This window comes from Bos indicus x Bos taurus, chromosome 29, assembly GCF_003369695.1.
Source record: "Bos indicus x Bos taurus breed Angus x Brahman F1 hybrid chromosome 29, Bos_hybrid_MaternalHap_v2.0, whole genome shotgun sequence".
NCBI lineage: Eukaryota > Metazoa > Chordata > Mammalia > Artiodactyla > Bovidae > Bos > Bos indicus x Bos taurus.
Window position 1 is genome coordinate 32,670,090 of NC_040104.1, and position 11,640 is coordinate 32,681,729.

The 11,640-nt window shown below is 41.0% G+C and overlaps 1 protein-coding gene across 2 annotated transcripts in view; it reads right to left on the reverse strand.

The window, feature by feature from the left end:
* The window catches only part of PAK1 (p21 (RAC1) activated kinase 1), a 161,661-nt gene extending 150,224 nt beyond the window's left edge, over positions 1–11,437 (reverse strand). Inside the window, exons 1-2 of one of the 2 annotated variants that reach the window (XM_027531449.1) lie at positions 10,900–11,437; positions 7,257–7,317 (exon numbers count right to left, since the gene is read on the reverse strand). The gene's annotated coding sequence lies outside the window, so the exon portion shown is untranslated. The remainder of the gene's footprint in view (positions 1–7,256; positions 7,318–10,899) is intronic. The other variant, XM_027531450.1, reaches the window with a different exon arrangement.
* Between the last annotated feature and the right edge of the window lie 203 nt (positions 11,438–11,640).

The window sequence follows — 11,640 nt, forward strand, 5'->3', positions numbered from 1 at the left end:
ACTGATTCAACAATTCCACTGATCAGAATTTATTCTAAAGAAATAAACTCTGAAAGTAGAAAGCTATATGTAATGTTATCGATAAAATTACAGTGTAATTTATAACAAGGAAAAAATTTAAATGATTTTGATGGTTAGTTTTATGTGTCAACTTAACTAGCTTACAGTATCCAGTAATTCAATTAAACACTAATCTCGGTGCTGCTGTAAAGTATTTAATAGGTATTTTATAGATATAGTACACATCTACATTCAGCTGACTTTAAATAAACGAGATTATTCTTCATAATATGGGTGGGCTTCACCCAATCAATTGAAAGGCCTTAAGAGCAGAACTGGGGTTTCCATGCTAAGGAATTCTACTAGTTCTGTTTCTCAGGTAGAACACTGACCAACACAATGGTTTTAGGCAAATTATGAAATATCATCTTAAATTTTACAATGGATACTAAGGAGTAACATGGGGGGAATGTTTACTATAAGTCAAGAAAAAAAGGCAAACAACAAATGTAGATTTATATTGTGATTATAATTATGTAAGTAAGTATGTTTACATACAAGAAAAAAGAAAACAAAAGAGTTCATTTATTTGACTGATGGAATTGTGTCTAAATTTTAAATTTATTAACAGTCTTACAAAAGTTGGTTAAACGGAGCTCTGTTATTTTTAATTGATGAAAGTAATGTATATGTTAAGCCTTATTAGAAGTACTTGGCACTATAAAGAAATTGATACAAAACCACTGCCTGGGATAACACTAAAAAAGAAAAAAAAGAATATTCTGGAAAGCAAATACACCTAAAAGGGCCTTAATCCAATACCATTTTTCAGTAACATAATTCTGTAACTCAAATAAAAGGAAGAAAGACCCAGAATGGCAAAGTAGCTGGAGATCCCCTTAAGAATTTTCCACATCCTTACCAAGCATCAGGGCATACATTCAGCTTTGACTCAAGTCAAAGGTGTTTGTACTGGGCAGCTAAATATTTACCATAGTGAGGTTTCCTCTCTCCTGGCCTCTCCCAACACCAGACAATGAAAGGATTCTTGCATATTTGCTAAACTCGAATAAAGAGGTCATATGCACCTCAGTTTGAATGCTGGCTCCACTCTTACTCATCCAGTCAAAAACACTTACAGAATAGCTACTATATATTAGGAACTGGGACTACAACAGACAGCAAAAAAAAAAAAAGATACTTTTTATTTTAAGGAAATAGATACTATCTTAGAATTCTTTCTCTTCAGAAAAATGATTCTCTGGAGAGTAGGGTCTAGTAGACAGATATTAATCAAATAATGCCACAGAGTAACACCTAAGAGTATAAATGCTTCCCAGGTAGTTCAGTGGTAAAGAATCCTCCTGCCAATGCAGGAGACACAGGAGACGTGGCTTCGATCCCTGGGTGGGGAAGATCCCCTGGAGTAGGAAATGGCAACCCACTCAGGTATTCTCACCTGGAAAATTCCATGGACAGAGGAGCCTAGCGGACTACAGTCCATGGGGTTGCAAAGAATTGGACACGACTGAGCAACTAAGCACACACGCACAAACCTAAATATATACTAATTGTCTCTAGGCCACTTAGGAAACTTGGACTTTCAAAAGTCTATCATAATGAAATTTTACCCTTTGCTCACCCACTTTCTTGTTTTCTTTTCAGTTACTTTGCAGATTACATATAGATAACGTCTTGAACTGACCAAGCAAAATCTACCCAGATACCAAATAAAAATCTCAGAACCTGGACTGGCCAGATAACTCCAGATAGGAAAATAATTTTAAATATAAGAAATTGTTATAAAATAATAATTCTTCAAAAAGTTATAGGGGAACTAAGAGTCCTCCCCGGAGAAGGCAATGGCAACCCACTCCAGTCCTCTTGCCTGGCAAATCCCATGGACAGAGGAGCCTGGTAAGCTGCAGTCCATGGGGCCGCTAGGAGTCTGACACAACTGAGCGACTTCACTTTCACTTTTCACTTTCACGCATTGGAGAAGGAAATGGCAACCCACTCCAGTGTTCCTGCCTGGAGAATTCCAGGGATAGGGGAGCCTGGTAGGCTGCTGTCTATGGGGTCGCACAGAGTCGGACAGGACTGAAGCGACTTAGCAGCAGCAGCAGCAGCAAGAGTCCTCCCAACTGTACCAGGTCCCTTTCTACCCATGCCACAGCCTGGAAATTAAAATTTTGCTCTGCTAGCCCATGGAGAATTGTTTCCACAGTGAAACACTATTACTGATAGACTATGGGGATCAGGGACTATGTTACTAAGTAGTAAAAGTGAGGGCAGGGAAAAGGAGGAGAGAAGGTAAAAGCAAACAACAAACAAAATTTAAAAAAAAAAACACTAGTCATAAAATAATTGAACTAAGAAGCTGACATCAAATTTAATACATCTGTATAACAGCAAAGGAAAACTGAGGCTCACGGTGGTTAAGTGACTTGCCATAGTTACACAGTAGTAATTATAAACATGTCTTCAAATCCCAACTTGATCTCTCTGCTTCTAAATTTCCTCATTTGTAAAATGAGTCTAGAACAGTATCACTCTTGTAGGATTATTCTGAGGAGTAAATGAAAAATCAAATGTAAAGTACTTAGCATTATCCCCAGTAAAAGGTCAGTTATAACAAGGCTGAGGGTGAAGATTTGTTCCTGTCATTTATCCTCAATATACAATGAGATTGGGGGTAGAAGGTGGCTGAGAAACACGGAGTTCAACATCCCAAACTCACTTTTTTAAAAAGATCAGAAGGGAGTAGAGGAAATGCTACCTGCTATTGGTTATCTTTGTACAATAAAACTCTGACATTTGTTGTTGTCTTTGTTTTACCTTTTATTCTTCTGTATTCTCTATATTTTCTGCAAGAATCATGTATTACTTTCATAATAAAAGAAACAAAAATGTATTTTAAAAACAAGGGGATCTGAGTAAAGACAATCAAACTGGAAGAGTAACTATCTGATACTATTTTAGCTTGCTGGGCCCTGGTTACCAACTCCTGGTGCAAAAAAAAAAATATATATATATATATGTATTTTTTTTTAATGATAAAGGAAAATCCCAGAAAATGCCCACAAAATCTTAAGAGCTAAAAGCACTTTAATAGATCACTTAGTCCAAACTCCCAACTAATAGCCAACATGAGTCAAGCACTTTACAGCTTACAAATTGCTATGCATTTATCTACGGAGCTCACCTGATCGCCCATAAAAGTATAAGACAGCTAGTCTTATTGGAAAAAGTGTATTGGAAAAAACATGCACTCAAGTCAGAAGGACCAGTCTTCAAACCACAGCTGTGCTGTACAGCCTCAGGTGTTTCAATTAACCTCTTTTCACTTCTATAAAATGGACATGAAATAATACCTGTCTAAGCTAACCCAGGGAGCTGTTGAAAGAATAAAGTGAGATAACATTAGTGAAAGTACTTTGTACACTATCCAAAAGGCCGCTCATCATCTGGGCCTTGCCTTCTTGTCCCTTCTTACCACTCCCCACTTTGCACCCCATCCTCTAAGTGTACTACATTACTCAGGGTTCCTCAGATTATGCTCTCAAGCCTTCTAATCTTCATACTGCTCTCTTTCAGGAAGGTTCTTCCTTCCCTTCTCTTTCTACCCCTCCCCCACTGCCTTGGTTAACCCCTGCTTATCTCTCAAAATCCAATTTAGGTTCCACTTCCATTGAGAAGGCTTGCCAAGCCATCCCTGTTTCAGGTGAAGTAGACGCCTTTCCTCTGTCTTCACATACCACCACTATACATAACCATGTGTCATTTTTTTCTCAATATAGTACAATTGTCTACAGTCATGTTTGATTCTCAACTATAAATTTAAAGGTATACACCAGGTTACAATCTGTTTCTTCAGAGCCCGTGACAATCCCTGATGCATAATATGTGTTTAGCAAATAAATGGACTTTAGATGACAGTTGGAGAAGGAAATGGCAACCCACTCCAGTATTCTTGCCTAGAGAATCCTGCAGACAGAGGAGCCTGGGGGGCTGCCGTCTATGGGGTTTCGCAGAGTCAGACACAAATGAAGCGACTTAGCAGCAGCAGCAGCAGATGACAATTAAAAGTTTTCATATAGTAAGTACAAAAAACATTTATGCAAAATATTATAAGGCAGTACTTTTCAAACTTGGCTGCATATCAGAATCATCTATAAATTTTCAAGAATAAGGATTCCAGGAGACTTTGCCTAAGTAGACCTGAGATAAAGTCCAGGCAACTGTATTTTTTTTTTCACATCTTCACAAATAGTTCAAGCACATAGCCAAAACTAAAAACCACTACTATACATAATAGACATAAATAGTAGTTACAAAATTAAAACATTGTACCTAACATCTATATAACTTAACATCTTACAAGTCATTTTCACATATTATTCATTTAATCTTCACAACAACCCTGTAAGTTAGGTATTATTTTTATTTTCCAAATGAAGAAATAGAGGCCTAAATAAGTGTCTGAGTAGGTCTTTGCCTAACTTCAAATATAGTGCTTTTCTTTCTACATCTATCTCCTTTCCTAGAAAAGTTACAAATAATATTGCCGTAATATACAAAGTACTATATGACAAGAGTTAAGATGAGGAAGCCATCAATCCCTTTGTGCAAATCAGAGAGAGAATGAGAAAAGCTAAACCATGAAGATACAGGCAGACAAAGGTAGAGGCTACACATATACTGTCATTTATCATCCCCAAAGATTCAAAAGGCAGATTCTATAAAGGAGAAGAACGCTCTCGTCAGCTTCAGTACTTACACAAAGTGAAAGGCAAAGGGACATTGCAGAGGACTGGAAGTGGAAAAGTGGAAGAAGAAAGCCCCACAAACAAGAAAGAATTTCCCAATGCTGCATGCAAATTACCACATACCATCTCCATGAATAAGAGCCAAAACATAATGGAGTTTTTTAAATTAAGACTTAGATCAATTTTAGAGAATTCATCAATACTAAATAAAATCCTATTTATGAGGGATCAATGAACCTCTGGTTCTTTTTTGACTTATTACTACACTACGCCTAGAGAGGGGATAATCTAGAGGATCCTGACACACAGATTTCTCCCATCTCAAAGACTAGAGAGAATAGAGGAAGTTATTTATAAGAGATAAAGCTTAACACTAAAGCAGAAAAATGCATTGCACTATGTTAATAAATTTACATTGGCAAAGGAAAAACAAATATTCAGGCACAAGTGACTCAGAATACAGATAAAGTCTGCTCTTTCAACTTCAATGAAAAAGTGTTATCCTGTAAGTCTGCAATATCATGACCATATGGCAGAGTTTTATCAGCAATTATTTTTTTTGTGGTTCAAACCATGGACTTCAGTCAGGATTTTCTTAGTGAGAAGAGGTTAGAGAGTTTAAAGAGCAATCTAAAAGGACATTTCTAGTGCTCCAAAGTTTAGCCTCATAGAGTTTAAAAGGCTACTGCCTTTTATGATATAGTGGCAAAAATAAAGTAACACATTTAGATTTTTAAAACATAGTTTTAAATCAATATTTAGTCATTTCCTAATGATATGCCTTTGAGTAAGACAATATCTCTATGATACTAACTTATAAAACAAATATCTGTCTCATAGATGGCTGTTGCGAAGCTGAATAAAAAGCACCAGGGAAGGATGTTATTCTTTTACCTAATCATGATAAACATAAATGCATGTAAATCTTTCTTCACCAGTCATTCTATGCACAAAGAAAGCAGGCTAAATGAAGAAAAATTTTAACTTTCACAGCAATAAACTTACAAAACATTCCTAAAATTTGCCATACAGAAAAATTAAAGCAGCTGGAATAACAAACACAACACATAATTGCTTGTATCAGATGGATATGGACTGGAACTGAGGTCTGTCACTTTCAGCAAAACCTTGAACAAGATCCCTTCACCAGTCTAAGCCTAGCCTCCTTATCGATGAAATGGAGATACTAGCAACCATCTTGCAGGTTCATTTTGAAGACTGGAAAAAATATCTCGCATGGTATCTGGTACAGCGTGGTCTGCAACCTTTTTTGGCACCAAGGACTGGTTTCATGGAAGACAATTTTTCCACAGAAGGGGGTTATTGTCCAGGATGATTCAAGTGTGTTACATTTATTGTGGACTCTATTTCTATTATTATTACCTCAGCTCCACCTCAGATCAGCAGACATTAGATCCCAGATGTGGACCCCTGCGTTGGGGACCCCTGCTAGTTGTTCAATAATGTAAACTGCTATTAATAAGTTTACCACAACCTAACAACTAGCTAACAAACTATACTTTTCAAAAGTGTTTTTATATTCAATATTTTTTTAGTTGCTTCATAAACCTGTGAGCCAGTCATAGCAACTGTTACTATCCTGATTTTAAAGTTAGAACCAAAGGCACAGAGATAAAATAATTTCCATAAAGTCATGCAGTAATATCAAGACTAAATTAAGGTCTCCTGACTTTCTCTGGGTTTCATTAACCACCCACCCAAAATAATAACATTAGTCCTTAGGAATTAAAATGAAACAGCATATTCTTTTTGATAAATTTTTCTCTTTATTATTAAAAAAAAAAAAGTTTTTTCCCCCTACTTCCTAGTCATGATTTAGAAAAACAAAAAGGGGGGAAGGAAATTTCATTAAAAACAGCAACAATAGAATTGAGAACTATCTCAAATTAACAACTGCTGATTCTACCTTGATTTTTGTTTTAGTTTCCCCCAAAAAAGCCGCCAACCTCTTAACTAAACCTCTTAACTAAAAGATGTTTAAGGTCTGCTTACCAAATTGATGCTTGATCAACTTAAATTTAGAAAGACAGCTTTCTCCCACCTTTATGAGTATACATCACTTTACCCCTCCATTTAACTCCTTCATTTCCATAATTATTATATAATGTTGTAATATCTTTAATTCCTTAAGGACTTGAACCACATCCTACGTACACCTGTCCCAGCATGGGACCCAGCACATGGTAGAGAAAGACTCAACAAGTGTTTATAAATGAAGAATCAATAAATGAAGCCAATCTCCCAGAGGGAAGTTAGAAAAAGAGAAAACTGGATATGGTATCTTAGGGCTAATAAGAAAGTGAAAGAAACAAAACACTTTAAGAGCTTCACAAGGAAGAGAAACCTTCGTGTGGAGTCAAACAGGTCCTTGTATGGCTTTAAATTATCACTAGAGAAAGACAAAAACCACAGGAGATCCGGAAGAGACAGTTTCAAGTTAAAAGGTTCAAAAGTTACGGTGCTTACTTAAACTCGCAAAACTAAGTGCAATCTTGGCCTAGGATATTTCAGCTGCAGTTTTCAGATCCTGAGAAAAAAGAACAAAAGAAGAAAAATCATGCAGATTCTGATGGAGAAAGAAGTAAAAGGGGGGAAATAAGCTCAATCTATTGATAAAATAAATCCCCCAAAATGTTGGAATCCATTTGGATTTGCATACTGGAGTGAGGTTCCTCCTCCTACTGAAAACTATTCTTGAATAAACCCCAATGTAGCAGCTGGCAGTAAATAGAGTTAAATCATTTTTATATTATTCACTCAACAAATATTTGAATGGCTGCTATATGCAGTCACTATTTTAGCCCCTGGGATTACAGAAGTAAATAAAACAAAATTCTCTGCTTTCAGGAAGCTTTCAATTAAGTGAGAAAAACAGATGATATGAAATGGAATGGAATAGAATAGGATGGAATGGAATAGAATAGGATGGAATGGAATGAAACTGAACAGAATGGAACAGATCGGGTGGAATGGAACAGAATGGAAGGAAAAGGAACGGAATGTCAGGCATTTTGTGCTATGGAAGAAAGAGGAGGTAGGGAGAAAGGAAGCAGGGAGGGAGGTGGCAAGATAATGGTCTTATTAAAGGAAGATCGTTTAACCCAGTGGTTCTCAAACTTTAGCAAGTATCAGAATCACGTGGAGGACTGTTAAATATCTGGGGTCCCCAACCCTAGAGTTTTTCATCTGTATGTCTGGAATGGGACAAGTAATTTGCAAGTCCAACAAATTCTCAGATTCTATTGATGATCCTGGTGCAGGGACTACACCTGGAGCTAAAATTATTCTAACCCAAAGAATTAGGTAATCTCAAACTCGAGGGCCTTGATTTGCTTTCTTCACTCATACAGTCATTTCAAACACTTATTCAGTGCCAGAAAATTTGCAAGGCACTAAGACTAAAGAGATCTTGCCCTCAAAAAATTCATAGGCTAATATTTGCAACAGTGTGATAAAGTCAAAAAAATTTGCAATAAAGCGCTATAGAGATCTATAAGAGTGGTCTGTACATAAGCCCTAGAACAGAAAAGCAACTCATTATACGGAGGTAATAGGAGGAAAAACTAAGGGACACTTTCATTTTTCTCCTAGAAGTACAGGTGCTTCTCCATGGGCAGGTGCAGGATGGCATTTTAGACAGAAAGAATAGCACATGAAAAAGCAGAGATGAAAAGAGGGTGGCAAGGAAGTTACAGAAAGTGAGGCTGCAAAGGCAGGCAGTACTCTAATTTCTGAGAGCTTCTTAGTCATGTCAAAAAGTTTAAAATTTTATCTTTAGGCAATGACTAGTCAGGAGTGGAACAGATGATGGGGTTTTGTTTTACAAAGATCTCTCTGGATATATAGTGCCTTCCTTTTAGAAATACTTGGACTATCTGATGTGAAGAGCCAACTCACTGGAAAAAACCTTGATGCTGAGAAAAACTGAAGGCAAAAAGAGAAGGGGACAGCAGAGGATGAGATGGGTAGATAGCATCTCTGACTCAATGGACATGAATTTGAGCCAACTCCGGGATACAGTAGAGAAGAGAGGAGCCTAGCCTAGCCTGCTGCAGTCCCTGGGAGTTGCAAAGAGTCAGACACATTAGTGACTGAACAACAACCTCCTTTTAGAAAGCAGTCCTTCCTCCAAATTTAACACAGGGCCTCATACCATGTGCTTAGTAAATGTATACTGAATCGAGTATACACTCAAAAAAGCTCTTTGTCAAGTGCTATCTCACAGAAGAGAGGCAGGTCACTACCTTCCTTGCAGGACTCACTTTGACCAGGACAAGACTTGCAAAACAGGTCCAGCAGCCTCAAATTGCACACTACTCCCTGTATAGCTGGAGTAGAGACTAGGGAAGGCCTTCATTGTTTACAAGCCTACCTCACCCACTAGACTTTGAGCTCTTTGACAGACAGGGAATGTCTTAACAGATTCTGAATCCCCATAGTCCTAGCAGGAGACCTGAAACAGTAGCTCTCCAGACTCCAGTAATGTTGGGTAAATGAATGACTGAAAAAGCAAATTTACCAGACAGACCCATAAGCTAACTGGATAAGCCTCATGGAATGTTTCATGATCTATCATTCAAAAACCCTTCTTTTTTTTTTTTTGCCACTTTTTTTATTTTAATTGAAGGATAATTGCTTTACAGAATTTTGCGGTTTTCTCTCATACATCAAGAATCAGCCATAGGTACACCCATACCCCCTCCCTTCTGGACCTCCCTCCATCTCCCTCCCCATCCCACTCTTCTAGATTGTCGCAGAGCCCCTGTTTCAATTCCCTGTTCCAGTTTCCCCTGTTCAGTTACAATACACATGGTATTGTAAATTTCCATGTTACTCTCTCCATACATCTCACCCTCTTTCTTGAGAAGTAGAGTTTCTAGTTAAGGTGAGGTGGATTTCATGTGCACCTGATTCAGGATTTTCCAAATAGGAACAACAACAACAAAATGTTAACAAGTGCTGTAGCATAAATCCTACCAAGCCTCTGAGGGACGCAATGAGAAAGTGTTGCCTGAAAGTAGTATGGGGGTGGGTGCCAGTAAAGACTTCATGGGAGGTTTGGCCGGAGTTGGGGGGCGGGGCGGGGGTGCTTCAGTAAAGTCTTGAAAACTAAGTAGCACAAAAGCAAACAAGCAAACTCCTGGACCTTTAAAACTGGAAGTGACCTGCTCAAGGTCACACAGGAAGTAGAAGTCATAAGGTAAGACTAATGAGATATTTGTGTACTGTCGACTCCTCTTTTCCCCTGACAAAGTTTAGACAGGGCACAAAGACACAGTAGGCAAAATTAAAGATTTTTCTAGGAACAACTCTTAAAGGTTAGACTAGCGACTTCAAATTTTTTTTGGTAACCATACTACTAACCCTTCTCATCACCTTTCACAGTCCTGGGAGGGAAAGCGTAAGACAGTTATCCAAAGGGCTGAACAAACAAAAAGCACTTTGCTCTCAACACCCAAAACTTCTCAAGTGTTCTTCCAAAACACTCCCAGCACTGTTTGCTGTGCAAATATTCAAGACAGTAAAGGCTATAATAATCACGTCTTTTGAAGTAGGATAAGAAACATAAAAAATAAATCTCGTCTCCCCGTGTTTTAACGCCACAGGTTAAGAGTATTCCCGGGGCGGGGGAGGGGCGGCATAAGTCAAGAACTGTCCACTCGTATTTTTCAAGGAGTTCAACTCTATAGGTGATCCCCACTGCCAGGACAAAGGTGACTTTTCTCGTGCACAATGAACCTGTCGCCGCCTTGCTAGGTCCCTCTACGCGGTCCAGAGTTAGGATCCGAGGACCACAAAGTTCAGGAGGCAGTCGCTCCCAGAGCCGGACCTGCGAGGTCTCCCCTCCGCTGACTTCCCCTGGGTCTCTGGGTCCCCAGGCGTCAGAGACCCGCGCGGGTAACTACACAGGGGGCCTTTGTTGGTCCGACAGAAACGGCCAGCCTCTGAAGAGGCGCCCCCGCCTTCCCTCACCTGGCGCCCGCATCCGCCCGGCCGCGGCGGGGAATGAATGGGTCCCGGAACCCCCACCCCGCGCCTCCCCCCACCCCGGCGCCGCAGCCCCGCAGCCCGCGACGCCAGGGGTACAGGGCGGGAGGCCGGCTCTCACCGTCCGCGCTAGTTCGGCTCGACTCGGCTCCTCCTCCTTCTCCACCCCGGTGTCCGCGGCCGAGCCGCAGAGTGAGCGCTCGAGTGTGCGCAAGGGGCCGCTTCACTTTCTCCCGCCCGCCGCCGCCGCCGCCGGCGCTCGCCCGGAGCCTCCCCACCCGCTCGTGCTGGGGAGTCCCCTCAGGACAGGGCGAGGAAGGCGGGGAGGGGGTCAGCGACCGTGGCTGGAGTCGGGGAGGCGGAGGGACCTAGGCGACGCGGCTCAGGGGGGCGCTTGCTCGGAGATGTGAGGAGCTCGGGTGGCCTCTGGGGGAGGAGGTGGAGAGACAGAGAGTTCTTTGAGGGGCTCTCGAGAGCGCGGGGCTCCGTGAAAGAGGAGGTAAAAAGTCTGAGGGGAAAAAGCGTCTGGGGCAGGACGGCAGAGTCGGTGAGAAAGGCACCACAGACGAGCAGAGGGGGAAAGGGGTGTGGGGGCGAAACCGTGAGGGGCAGTCTACGGTGCTGCCCACACCTTGGACTCCAACTGCAGAGGCCGCTGAGCCGCCTCCCCCACCTCAGCCGAGCTATTGTACGCCGCTGGCCGGGCGGACGGCCTCGCCCACCGGCCCCCGCCCCTCCCCCGTGAGACACAGGCGCCGGCGGAGCCCCGGCTCGCCCCACCTCCCGCAGGTGGGAGGGGGCGGGGAGGGCAGGACGGACCCACGTGAGCTAGGCCAACCCAGGCCTGGGGGCGGGAGACGGC